The 14,985-nt window shown below is 36.6% G+C and overlaps 1 protein-coding gene across 2 annotated transcripts in view; it reads right to left on the bottom strand.

Annotated features, from left to right (window-relative positions):
* Positions 1 to 14,985, bottom strand: part of LOC127880625 (rho guanine nucleotide exchange factor 26-like) — a 112,798-nt gene that overhangs the window by 93,632 nt on the left and 4,181 nt on the right. The window lies entirely within an intron of this gene.

Raw genomic sequence — 14,985 nt, 5'->3', positions numbered from 1 at the left:
ACACGCAGTACGGGATGTTACGGGGAGTTTTCGCGGCTTATTTTACATTATAACATATTGCTGGTCATAAACCTATAGATACAAAACAGAAAACCAAAAGAAGAATGGAAGTGAAATTTAAACATATGAGTCAACCGGCCACACGAGAAGTATCCGTATTTATAGGCGCGTTCTTCGAACAAACCTGTTTCAGTGGTTTGTCGGGCATTGCTATTTGATTCGATTATTAACAGTATCAATTATCATCGTGCTAATGCTTAAAGTGATATTATGGGCATTTTGCACTGTTGAATTGAGCTGAAAAGAATTAACAGGTCAAAATAGTTAGTTAAAATGTGGTTACTGATTAATTATCTGCAACTCACCTTGCTACCAGTTGTTTATAAAAATATATTTTATATTCGATATTCTTACGTGACCCACCCAGTCCTGTAAGCTGAAATGATCCGTAAAACAATTTCGTGTCTTTGTGTCGTATGAACAAATCTGCACTAAAACTAAATTTAGGTTCAACTCGTAAACGCATGATCAGTTGTCAAACGAAAGTACGGTTGATATTCAAATGCATTATTTTTCTCTTTCTGGTATATTGTTTTAGTATGATGATGCTGCATTAATTAATATAAGTGTATATGAAGTAGAAACATCAAAAATAATCAACGGTTGCGATAGACACCTATAAACTGTTACATGCTCATAATATCACTTTAGTACATTAAGCAATATGGACGAATAATTATTGTTAAATTTATCAACAATAATATTTATCATTGTATTGTTGAAAACACATTAAGAATCTATTATTTACATACCATAATTATATTGCTGAATATCTTCATTTAACATATTTCTGGTCTAAAGAAAATTCCAGGTCACCTAGTTCACGGATAGCGTCTTTATTATATAACGATTATTTTACTGGCCGCCAACTCCGGTGATGACCTGTATATAAACTCTGAATGTCCGCGAATTGACCCGATATACCTCGCGGGTTGAAATGCAATGCTTTAAAGTGAGGCCTCGCTTCCGTTGCTCTTTATACTTTTACATGTTAACATGTTGACAGGAATAAGGAAGTAAGTACTAAAAATGAGAACATAGCCTTTTAAGTATAAACGCTCTTGCGCTGGTAATACTCTGAAAATAAAAGGTGTACGCACAAACTGTATTGATGTCGAGAATTGAGGGTAAAACTGTTCTATCTATTAAGCCTTTTCATTCGAGATAAAATTGTTTCATACAGTAAAACAGTGTTACAAAGACGTGGATATGTTTCCAATGTTCTGGTGGTATACTCAAATCAGCCAATGGAATAAATGAAGTGTATTCATTCGTACCTAGCCGCGGGAAATTTTATTTGAATTTTATTGGACACTTACAAAGGTCAGGCTAAGGTGAAAAGCTGGCTTATGCAGCTTAAGCCGAAAAAAATTCATAACTACATATGTATCTTTATTTATCATAAAAACCAAAATGTAAATTATATTTTTCATTTTCATGTATGATCGCTCGCGAAACAGTTCAAAACAAGAATTCTTGCCGTAAAATAAAACGTATAAAATATAATTGTGCATATATTCGAATTTACGCTTATAAATAGTCCTAATGAAGGAACTGAAACAGCGTAACGGTAACGATACAGAGTGTTTGAATTATATTTTATTAAGAGGAAATGTAAATGCCACATAATTCGCGAGATACCGCGGTACTTTAGTTGAAATTTACAACGAAACTTTTAATGGAAATAAAATTATCTCAATGTTGTACCCGCTACGAAACTTTTATTTAGAAATAAATACACTCACGTCAATTTTCGCGCTCTTTTTATCAGAACAAAGAAATTCATGACCAGTACCGAAATTTAACGATTTTATACCAGTAAACTGCCATTATTACCTTTGAAATGACACTAATTGGTTATTTGTTAAGTGTTACAAACAACCCCAGCCGTGTGTACACAACACTGTCACTTATCGACTGTTTTTCACGCTTCACTGCGTGCCATAGTAAGCCGCGACATATAGGGTGTTAATACTAGCTAGAACCGGTTTTTTGCTTAAGTTAGCGAATTCTCAGATTAAAACATGTCATTTAGTGATCATGCTCGTCGGATTTTTGGAAGCCATAGCCAAAGCGCGATATATTGGACAGTGCGATATAAAAGTCCGCAATATATCGGCGTTGCAGTGTACTGAAAAAAATTATCAGAATAATGCTATAATATTAAACAAAGTAACAAACAATTTCCATCTGAAAGATTAAAGAAATAAGACCAAACTTCTGAATATTAATGATATAAATTCAAATTAGCACTTTCATATTTACACAACAAAATAAGGTCATAGTCTTATTTTAGGCATTCAATATAAAATAAAAATACTCATATTTTTACTGGCTCTAACTAATTTTCTTATTTTTGGTCTTTACCACATTTTGTTATTTGAGCCACGTTCTGAGAAAACTGGGCTTATTGCATGTGCGAAAAGTGTCGTCCTAGATTAGCCTGTGGAGTCCGCACAAGCTAATCAGGGACGACACTTTCTGCCTAAACTTGATTTTCGGTAAGGAGGGACTTCCTCGAAACTAAAAATACCATAAAAGCGGAAAGTGTCTTCCCTGATTAGCCTGTGCGGACTCATAGGCTAATCTGGGACGACACTTTACGCACATGCATTAAGCCCAGTTTTCTCAGAATGAGGCTCATTTTATTGTTCAATTAAACTCAGATGGTGACAGTTAATTCAATAATTATCCCCCATACAACTATTTTATTGCAGAATAAAAAAAAGCTGTCCAAGTGAAAAACGCCTTGACCCACCAATACTCTCCATGCAAGCTTTCTATATCAAACGTTTCATAAAGTTTAATTAATTCAAACCAAATTTATTGAATGGAAACCATATGTTAAACGCCCCCCGACCCCCACCCCACAGCCACCTGCCTGTTCCCCATACCCCACTCCACCCCACCCCCCACAGCCACATGCCAGTTCCCCATACCCCACTCCACCCCACCCCCCACAGCCACATCACAGTTCCCCATACCCCAACCTCACCCCACACCACAGCCACCTGCCTATTCCCCATACCCCTACCCCACAGCCACCTGCCTGTTCCCCTTACCCCACCCAACCCCAACCCCCCACAGTCACCTGCCTGTTCCCCCTACCCCACCCTACCCCCCACAGCCACCTGCCTGTTCCCCTTACCCCACCCTATCCCAACCCCCCACAGCCACCTGCCTGTTCCCCCTACCCCACCCTACCCCCCACAGCCATCTGCCTTTTCCCCATACCCCACCCTACCCCAACCCCCCACAGCCACCTGCCTGTTCCCTCATACCCCCCCCCCCCCCCCCCCCAGCCACCTGCCTGTTCCCCATACCCCAATCTTATAACCAGCATTTTCAACATCGTTCAAAACCTGTCTTAAACACTTGCATCATTAAGAATGTGCATAAAGAACTGACCACAAAATAAAACTCACGCATGTTCTTAAGGTTAAATTAATATTTATCAAATTTTCTTTACTTATAAATGACATCATATCAATACATAATTTGCACATGGTTACCCCTGAATAGGTTTCATTTTATAATTCATGAATGAAAAGTAACTTGTTGTTGGTGAATAACTACAAAAAGTATTAATTTCAACTAAAACCAATTTTCTGTTTACTTCTTGCTGTAGGACACACAAAATGAATTCAAAAGGTCATGGTCAGAAATGTACTCCGGTCGTAAAAATGGACCCCATGTGATGGCTTGTTTTGTTGGCTAGTTATTGAACATGACTTTCATTGTATGGTAGCAAATAAATCTGGAAAGTTGTGTGATGATTTGGTGAAAATAAATGAGTTACAAGAGCTGATGAAAAAGCAAGTTTACTTTTTTTAAATAGGCAAAGGGCAATTACTCTGAAGTGCCTTTTGCTGGGTACAAAACTTGTCCTCCATTTCGAGGGCTGAACGGAAAACTGTTGTATCTCACTTTTTAAATTATTTATAGTAGAGTGTAAAAACTGTTTTTTTTACATTATTTTTTCTATTTTTAATTAAGTGTTTACCCAGTAAGTGGTAACTTTGTATTGTTTTACTATTAAAACTATTTCAAATGATTAAAATATAATATTAGATATTATATTTGATGGATTTTAACTTACAACAGTATTCCACTGAACTATATTCAAAACCCAGTGTAAAATTAATGTAAAACTGTTAACAGTTATTTTCAGGATGTGTGGTAAAGTATCTATGAAAACTGTACGAGTTCAAGAGCCCATACACCAAGGTAATTTTCAATATATCTTCAGTCAAGAGACGGGCCTATGAAATCATCACAGGTTATCTATTCTGAAGTTATAGATGATTCCAGAACAGGGCTTTGTTTCCTTCTCAGAGAATGGCCGTGGATGGCCATTTCACAATCTGACATGGACATTTCACAAATCTAGCAAGGCTACAATACTTGACAAAAAGGCCATTTTTAACCGTGAAAATCTGACTTTATGGGCTAAAAACTGTCAAAAATTTCACAATTCAAAATTACAATTTGATTTAATATTTTAAATTAATGAGACAAGATATTGACAGGGGTAAGCCTTGTCTATGGTTTAAGAGTCAGAATATTGTTGATCTAAATGTAAGTGGTTATTTGTTGAAAGAAAGTGTCAAGACAATGAAAATATGATTTAAATGCATTATTTGAAGACATTTTAATATGATGCAAGTTGAAACAACTTTAACTCTACTAATTCTTAACCAACTGAATTTCACAATTTTTAAAACTTCACGACCCACATTTTCACAATTTTAAGACATGTGCAACTCATTTTTTCACAATTTTAGATAGTTTGTGACTAATTTTTTCACAAAAGGAGGGGGCCAGGGCGGCTTCACAAAATCTGGGAAAAACAAGGATATCAGTAAAACTGATGGATGCTCCCCAATGATGCTTTGTCGATTAATGGGTTAATTGTGTGGAAAAAAGTGAGACCTTGAGAAAATCTAATATTAGCCTCAGTGACCTTGACCTTGACCCCAGTGACCTCAAACCTCATCTATCAGGTAGAGGTCCATGCAAGGTACCTACAGTACAGCCAAAGCGGCACAAACAAAATCCGCGGCTACGCCACGGCCAGATTATTAGTCTGCGGCGGCCGAATCGTGTGTTCACGCGGCGTATCGCCGTGGCACTCGGCATCGATCCGCGCAAAGACGCCGAGTCTGTATTAACCTCGCGTACTTTCGCGGAGTAAATCCACCGCATACGTACGCGGCGGATCGAGTGAAAAGATATCCACCTACATGTACATACATGTATGTGTAGCGTAGAATTAATTACGCGCAACTTTTTATGTTTCGTTCGATTATCATTATTAAATTTGTAATCCGAAACACACTTCCGAATTTTAATGCTAACGCGTCCTTTGGCAAATTCTAGCGTCAAATAAACAGTGCTAAAATATCCTTTGTTTCATAAAAAGCGCGCGAAAATTATGCAGACATGTAGAACGTCGTTTGGAAAGTTTGGGTGTATTTTGTGTTGTATAAATACATGAACATCACGTCAGGCGTAAATCGCGTGTTCAGTGGGGAAAAAAACGCCCCGATTAGACGTTATTTCATCATCTCTATAAATAGTAACAAATGCCAAAATGTATTTGATACTTACGGAAATATTGAGAATGTTTGTGTATCGTAAATATTTACCAGCATTTGCTTTAAAACTGGAATATACGGGATTATCGGGTAATTAGTAGCGATATTAACTGTATAATATGAACAAAATAAAACGTGTTTATATACGCATATTCAAACAATAGTTATAATAAGCTGATAATTAACAAAACAACAAATACGTCGTCACCGTCTTGATTATTGATGTGGCTTCAAACTGCTAATTTTCTCAGCTAAAATATAAAAGCAGAATCAACATGCAATTAATTTATAAATCCACCATATGCTGGAGCATTGACCACTTGTATGTGCGAAAACATAATTACGTGACCTTTTTTATGTGTGAAATACATACACTACGGGCGGGAAACAAACTTAATTGGCCAGACACATTAACTATGCTTACATGTATATGATAATACAATCCGCGCACAATAAATTTATTATGATTTCAATTATTATTATAATTGTTCTTTCAAAATTTGTTAACTACATGTAACTAATAATTTTAAAAAGATTTTTTATTTCATGATGCGCATCGACTCGGCATCATGCCGCGGATCGCGGCATGCCTTGGCGGACAGATGCTAAGTTTCGCGGCGAAATGCGACTTGCCGCCGCATACTGACGCGGCTTCAACGACTGACGCGGCATCGACTCGTTTCGCCTTGCCGCTGCGGATCGCGAAATACGTTTGTTCCGCTTTGGCTGTACTGTACATGCCAAATATATAAGAGATCGGTCAAATATTGAAGGCGCTATGAGAAACTGTAACTAAAGTGTGAAGGAAAATCTATTATTAGCTTTGGTGACCTTGACCCCAGTGACCTTAGGTAAAAAGAGTTATGGTTCTTAGTCACTGCACTTCTCCTACTTGCCATCTGTTTATATTTCAAGTTTCAGGTAAATCTCTTTCGTGGATTTAGAGTTATGCTCCGGACAAAAATTTACTTTGAAATTAAATAAAGGGAGATAATTCAAAAACTAAGGTAGATAGAGTTATGGTTCTTAGTCACTGCACCTCTCCTAGTTGCCATCTGTTTATATTTCAAGTTTCAAGTAAATCCCTTCAGTACTTTTAGAGTTATGCTCCGGACAAGAATTAAGTTTGTACGGAAGTACGGAAGGACAAACTGGCAACTATATGCTCCCCATATATATAAAAAAGACGTGAGTGGGTACATCAAAATGTATAACCTCGGCGCTTCGATGTACGCTAATCGATAGCTACTGGTTGCGTAACAAAGTATCGACAAGCTATTTGCTGATACCGTCCCGTTTCATATCCGTCTCATCTAGAGTCGGTGATGTCATTCAATATTTTTATTAAAGGGACATTTTCACGTTTTGGTAAATTGACAAAATAAAAAAAATGTTTCAGATTCGCTAATTTTTGTTACCATGCTCTAAATTATCCATTAACTGCATCTTTTGAAGATTTAAAAACCTGAATAATTTGGAGAGTTCTGTTGTTGTTTTTATATTTTGCAACACTGTGAGGATTGCTTATGTAAAGTATAAAATACATCACTCATTATACATGTATGAGCATGGATGGCAGAGTGGTCTAAGCGTTAGACTTTTACTCCACAGGTCAGTGGTTCGAGCCCAGTTGAGGGTTACTTTTTCTTCTTTCTTTAATTATCCCCACGCTTTTTTAAAAGCATGGGGATATTGTTTATCTCCGCCGTCCATCTGTCTGTCCATTCGTCTGTCTTGGCCACTATCTCCTCCTACACTATAGGCACTAGAACCTTGAAACTTACACACATGGTAGCTATGAGCATATGTGGAATATTGATCTGACCCCTGGGTCAAAAGTTATGGGGGTTGGGGTGGGGCCGGGTCAGAGATTTTCACTCATTTTTTTATTTTACATACTTTAACATTGGCCATAACTTTTGCAATATTGAAGATAGCAACTTGATATTTGGCATGCATGTGTACCTCATGAAGCTGCACATTTTTAGTGATGAAAGGTCAAGGTCATCCTTCAAGGTCAAAGGTCAAAAAACAAATCCAAGGGAAGTAATAAGCTTTACAGGGAGGTAATTAATGAACCTGCCAAATGAATTTTTTTTTTTTAAATCAAAGTGGCGCAGTAGGGGGCATTGTGTTTCTGACAAACACATCTCTTGTTTTATGTTATTTTACATTAACTTCTTCTACACCGATTTACTTCCAATTGATACTGAAAATCTCTTATGATAATACGGTCAATCTCAATTATGCATGGCCCCATTACCAACCCTGGGGCATCCCCTTGGTCAAACATGCGGTGTGGGGATACACATCGGCCTCTGCCGCGCCATTTCTAGTTTTATTCTTGTTTTTTACTGAAACTTTTTAGATCCAATTTTTACATTTATCAAGATAATGCATTTAATGACAAACTTCAATATCTGCCAAAATCTGTGAAAAGGTCCCTATAGTTGGAAATCATGTGAACAAAAAGTACACAATCATACCAGTTTAGCTGACATACCTATCATGAATTTGTTGGCTTTTTAAGTTGAAATTAATTAAATTCTCTTTTGTGTCTAAAATATCTAATATAAATTGCTCTTCAGTTGTTGCCAGAACAAGCCATTATTTTTTTGTAATGAAATAACTTACATTTTCCACAATCTATGGTGTGCAACAATACTACAAAGCTCATATATACTGTGAAACAGTCAACCTATTTTGAGACACATTTTGAATACAATGAATACATTTTTAAAATTATGGGCTGTCAGTTGTAGTGGCAACTGGTTGGCTCAAAGAAATTTTGGGACAGCCCTAGCCCTGGTAGATAGACCCCACGACACCAGTACATAATATAATCTGCAAATGTGGTCCTAAACTGCATCCAAGAACGAGTCACTGTGACCTTGACCTTTGACCTAGTGACCTCAAAGTAATAGGGGTCATCTGCCAGTCATGATCATTGTACCTATGAAGTTTCATGATCCTAAGCGTAAGCGTTCTTGAGTTATCATCCGGAAACCATCTGGTGGACGGACGGAGACCCCACCACAACAGCACATAATATAATCTGCAAATGTAGTCCTAAACTGCATCCAAGAACGAGACACTGTGACCTTGACCTTTGACCTAGTGACCTCAAAATCAATAGGGGTCATCTGCCAGTCATGATCAATGTACCTATGAAGTTTCATGAACCTAGGCGTAAGCGTTCTTGAGTTATCATCCAGAAACCATCTGGTGGACGGATGGAGACCCCCCCACAACAGTACATAATATAATCTGCAAATGTGGTCCTAAACTGCATCAAAGAACGAGTCACTGTGACCTTGACCTTTGACCTAGTGACCTCAAAATCAATAGGGGTCATCTGCCAGTCATGATCAATGTACCTATGAAGTTTCATGATCCTAGACATAAGCGTTCTTGAGTTATCATCCAGAAAACATCTGGTGGACGGATGGAGACCTCACCACAACAATACAATAATATAATCTGCAAATGTTGTCCTTAACTGCATCTAAGAACGAGTCACTGTGACCTTGACCTTTGACCTAGTGACCTCAAAATCAATAGAGGTCATCTGCCAGTCATGATAAATGTACCTATGAAGTTTCATGATCCTAGGCATAAGCGTTCTTGAGTTATCATCTGGAAACCATCTGGTGGACGGACTGACGGACCAACCGACATGTGCAAAAAAATATACCCCCCCTTCTTCGAAGGGGGGCATAATAACAAGAAAACAGATAGTTTACATCTCGAGCATGTCTTAGTGGTTTGCAATCTGGACTGCACTCAACTGTTATTAGAGTTACTTGTGTTTCTATGCAAAATGATTATTGAAATAACTTAATTTCAAGTTGCCATTTAAAAAATTATTTCAAATTTAACTTGTACAGCATTTTATTTCCTCCTACTTTGCAGGAATGATTATTTCTGAAAAAGGTTTTAGATGAAATCAAATATGTCATATTAATATCAATTTCGCCGTGGCGTAGTGGATATGATGTCTGCCTTGCGATTGGTAGGTCACAGGTTTGATTCCCATTGTGGGAGCATTCTGTAGATCTCCCCACAGACACCAAGTACTGGTTCCAGTCCCAGGAAACAGACTCGAGAGCGTTTCAAATAAGCCTTATAGGCTTTCTATGCAATTGAGGTGAAATAAATAGGTTTAAACTAATATTGATTCAAATAGCTTTCATTGACTTAGAACATTTATCCTATATATTCAAATTAAATACTTATACATTATTTATAATTAAAATAACTTGCTATATCTTTACTCACAAAACTCGATCACGCTATGGTTAAATTTGTCAAAGATATTGTATGTGAATTCTTATTTGATTGTCTGCTTTTGTATTTTCACTTTGATTTGAGTGTCACATTTTGCAAATTCTTTTTTTTTTAAACACACACAAAAAGATTTTTCCAGTAGCTGGCATACTAATGGTTTTGAAAATATTGTAGCATACATTATTTTCATTTCTAAACAATAACAAAACAGCAAACAATTAACAGTCACGTTACTGCTAATCACAGCGTCCACCATTTTGTTTTTGCAGCTGTTTGATCTACTTAAAATTTGACTAAGCATTCTATAAATATTAGCTGTGCTATGTGAAAAAGGGGTTAATTGCATGTGTGTAAAGTGATGTCCCAGATAAGCCTGTGCAGTCTGCACAGGCTAATCAGGGATGATACTTTCTGCTGTTATGGAATGTTTCATTGATAAGAAGTCTCTTCTAAACAAAAATCCACTTTAAGTGGAAAGTATCATCCCTAATTATCTGGGACAACACTTTAAGCACATGCATAACACCCAGTGTTGCAAGAACAAGCCATTAAATTTAATGCAGAAAAAATTGCATCCTGAATGCAATGCAAACTCATTTATTCAACATCATGACAAAAGCTAGGATGTACAAAACCTCATATATTACGGGTAATAGGATACACACCACGATACACATGAGAGCACAAGTGTTGGGTATATGGATTCAAAGCATCCTAAATCATGCAGACATGAAATTGGATGCTATTGTAGATACTTTATAAGATCTTTATTATATATTTCTTTACTAATTTCCATGTAAACTTTGTGAAACTGTAGTATTTAATCTTGGAGATCAGAGGGTTATGTCCCTTGACTTGACGCAATCTGAGAAGACTTTCGGGTCGAGTCAGTTTGATTTAACTAACATGTTTTCTGAAATCTGTCAAAATCAAACCTGATTTTAAAGTACCCAGAGGTGAAATAGAAACATAGATAACAAAGAAGCACATATTCTATCAATTCCCTTCATACATTCTTGTATGCATATTCAATACAAAAATGAAATTAATAAAAACAATCCAAGTCAGTGTGAGTGGTTTGATGGGACTCCAAGTCATTGTGAGTGGTTTGATGGGACTCCAAGTCATTGTGAGTGGTTTGATGGGACTCCAAGTCATTGTGAGTGGTTTGATGGGACTCCAAGTCATTGTGAGTGGTTTGATGGGACAGTATTTTCTTATATTTCAGCCTTGCTCTAGGAAAAATGGACATAATGAATTTGCATCAGCACATGCTAATTCGGTTAGACACTTTTCGCCTGGAGTGGATTTTTGTTTATAAGAGATTTCCTTTAATCAACAAATCCAAAAAGCAAAAAGTGTTGTCTGTTATTAGACTACGCTGGCTGCTCAGGCAAAACTGCACAGCACTAACACACCCCAATGTTATGAAAAAGCCCTGTTTTCACATATCCTCATGCATTAAGCCCTGTTTTCACATATCTTAATGCATTTAGCCCTGTTTTCACATATCCTAATGCATTAAGCCCTGTTTTCCCATATCCTAATTCATTAAGCCCTGTTTTCACATATCCTCATGCATTAAGCCCTGTTTTCACATATCCTAATGCATTAAGCCCTGTTTTCACATATCCTAATGCATTAAGCCCTGTTTTCATAGAGTGCTGCTCATTTTTTTATTGTGATTAATTGCATCTGCATCTGAACTATGAATTCAGTTTCATGTGAGAACCTGTTACTTGGTGTCCTTTTAGAGGATCATTCAAACACCTACAGATACCGAAATCATGTCATCTCTGGTCTGAAAGACAGACAAAATAGCCAAAATACCACTGATATATGAATTATTCTATTCTGTTTGTGCAAGGTCGAGAGAGATCAGTAAGTTGGTAGCATGCTACTGTCAATCCTGCATTTGTGATATGAAGTGTCATCCCAGATTAGCCTGTGCAGTTTGCACAGGCTAATCAGCGACACTTTGGGCTTTTTTGATATTTTTCGTTTAAAGAAAGTTTAAAGAAAGTCTCTACTTAGCAAAAATACAGTTTAGGTGAAAAGTGCGCGATAGCCAGTACTGACTGCTGTAGCCTGCACAGGTTTATCTGGGATGACACTTTATGCCTGTGCATTTATGCCCGTTTTCCCAAAGGTTGCTGAAATTAAGTTGTTTGTATGAAATGGGTTTTTTGCAAAGTTGTGGACATCTATCTGTATGACATTAATGGCAGTCAAGGAAAAGCAAGTTTTTAATATTTAAATTAGGGCACGCTGTTTTGCAAAAACTTGTGCGTTTTTTTCTTTTTAAATTTCATTTATTTAAAATAATATTGATTTGCATTACATATCAGCCCTATTTTTTTTAAAGCAAATCGCATCTCCTGTTGTGATGCCTATCTATCATACATGCTCATATTAGGGATGGTTTGCATTATTGCAATGCTAGAAATTATACAGGAAATATCCACTCTGACACGACCCTTGACTGAAGTGGTTGCCCTGGTCCAAGGACGGAAGTTGTGTGTCCGAGTGATAAGATGTAGATGTACATAGATGCTTTTGATTGTTTGTTGTTTTTCCTGTTTCGAGGTCTTGTGACCGACCTAGGTTATTAGATGGTCTAATTATAGATAGAGAACATCGGTACTTTACATTTAGGCTGACTTGTAACATCACACACTAACAATTAAATCAAATCATTATGGATGACAATTGATTGTTAAGCTGATGTTTGGCATTGAATCTGCATCACGGTAATTGTTTGAACATCAACACCACATGTATTGTGATAACATCAACATCACATGTATTGTGATAACATCAACATCACATGTATTGTGATAACATCAACATCACATGTATTGTGATAACATCAACATCACATGTATTGTGACGACATCAACATCACATGTATTGTGATGACATCAACATCACATGTATTGTGATGACATCAACATCACATGTTTTGTGATGACATCAACATCACATGTATTGCGATGACATCAACATCACATGTATTCTGATAACATCAACATCACATGTATTCTGATAACATCAACATCACATGTATTGTGATAACATCAACATCACATGTATTGTGATAACATCAACATCACATGCATTGTGATAACATCAACATCACATGTATTGTGATAACATCAATTAATGAGCCTCATTCTGGGAAAACGGGGCTTAACACATGTGTGTAAAGTGTTGTTCCAGATAAGCCTGTGCAGTCTGTAAAGTATCCCCTACTATTGGCCAGTTTTATTTTCATCACTTGCTGTCCCTTAAATTTAAAGATGGAAAATAAATGTAAAAAAATAATATGGTCCCCTACCGGCTCAACCATTGTCAGAAATTCCAACATTTTCAGATTTTTTTTATTTCACAATTTTAGACGTAGGAACAAATGAAATGACGTGCATAATGCCCATATTGCCATCTATCCATGTTGCAAGTTTCATGAAAAAATATTAAGAACTTTTAAAGTTATCGCAGGATCCAGAAAACCCCCATTTTCAGCAGTATTTCTAGTCTTTTTGTTGCCATAGCAACCAGAATTTTTTATGTAGGAACAAAATGAAATGACTTGCATAATGTCCATATTGCCATATATCCATGTTTCAGGTTTCATGAAAAAATATTTGGAACTTTTAAAGTTATCGCAGGATCCAGAAAAGTGTGACAGACAGACTCACAGAGAGACAGACAGACAGACACACAGAGTGCAAACCATAAGTCCCCTCCGGTGAAACCGGTAGGGGACAGTAAATCATGGATCTATATGTATTCTACATACATAATTATGTTATTCTGTTAGAAGCTTTTTGATAATTTTGCCTTTTGTGGCCTTAAATGCACTTGAAAATACCTCCCTCAAAGCAATAAAAATATATATAGAGATTTTCTTCCCTTTTCTATAGAATGCTTATATAATAAGCTACAGGGCCCTCAATCCATTTTAGGGGAAGCGGGTCGCTACCCTCATGAGGGTGAATTTTTGTGGCGTTTCTCTTTTTTGGGGATTTTTTACTTACTCTATCCTTATTACATTTGTACATGTTTGCACTATATTCATTTCTTTTATCATAATTAAGTATGTTTGACAATATTAATTTGTAATAGAATTGAGATAATATAATCATGAGACACATCTTTTTTTCTTCTTCTTTTTTATTTATTATTTTATTTTTAAATCAGGGGGAATTTTTCCTCCCAAAAGGGGAAAAAAGTATACTTTTCAGGTGGGGGGCTGCAGCCGAAATTCGGCCGCAGATTTGATAGATCGAGGGCACTGAGCTATAATTATATTTATAGAATTTTGTTTGGTAAACAAAGCTTCATGACAAAGTGTTGTAATTTTATTGTATGGTTGGATTTAATATCATTTGAAAACAGCCTATTTTTTATTTGAATGCCACAAATCCCAATAATGAACAAGATATGTGTTTGTCAAAAACACTATGTCCCCTTCTGTGCCGCTTTGAAGTTACATATTCGATCTTTGATCTTGAAGGATGACCTTGACCTTGCACCACTCAAAATGTGCAGCTCCATGAGATACACATGCATGCCAAATATCAAGTTCTTCAATATTGCAAAAGTTATGGCGAATGTTAAAGTTTGACGCAAACACACAAACAAAGCAACAAACCAACAGACAGGGCAAAAACAATATGTCCCCCACTATAGTGGTGGGGGACATAAAAATAGATATATATATATATATTATTAACTATTTTTTAAGCAAAGTTTGTATTACAATCCTGCAACAAAAGTAAGCAAACTGGTTAGCCACTTACGTTGCGCTGATAATTGAGACAGAATATTTAAAGTCTGTATTTTGTGTCAATAATAGTCAGAAATGCAACATCTGATTGTATGCAACAATAAACATTACAGCATCTGACTGCGAATAAATGTGTGATTCTCATGCATGACAATGACTAGAAATAATTTGGCTGAGCACAAAGTGTCAGATCATCAATATAGTCATTGGGTTTATAGTCCCCGTAATTACGCTGGGCTTTGTCATTCGCTA

The sequence above is a fragment of the Dreissena polymorpha genome, chromosome 5 (assembly GCF_020536995.1).
Source record: "Dreissena polymorpha isolate Duluth1 chromosome 5, UMN_Dpol_1.0, whole genome shotgun sequence".
Taxonomy (NCBI): Eukaryota; Metazoa; Mollusca; class Bivalvia; order Myida; family Dreissenidae; genus Dreissena; species Dreissena polymorpha.
This window is presented reverse-complemented; position numbering and strand designations above follow the sequence as displayed.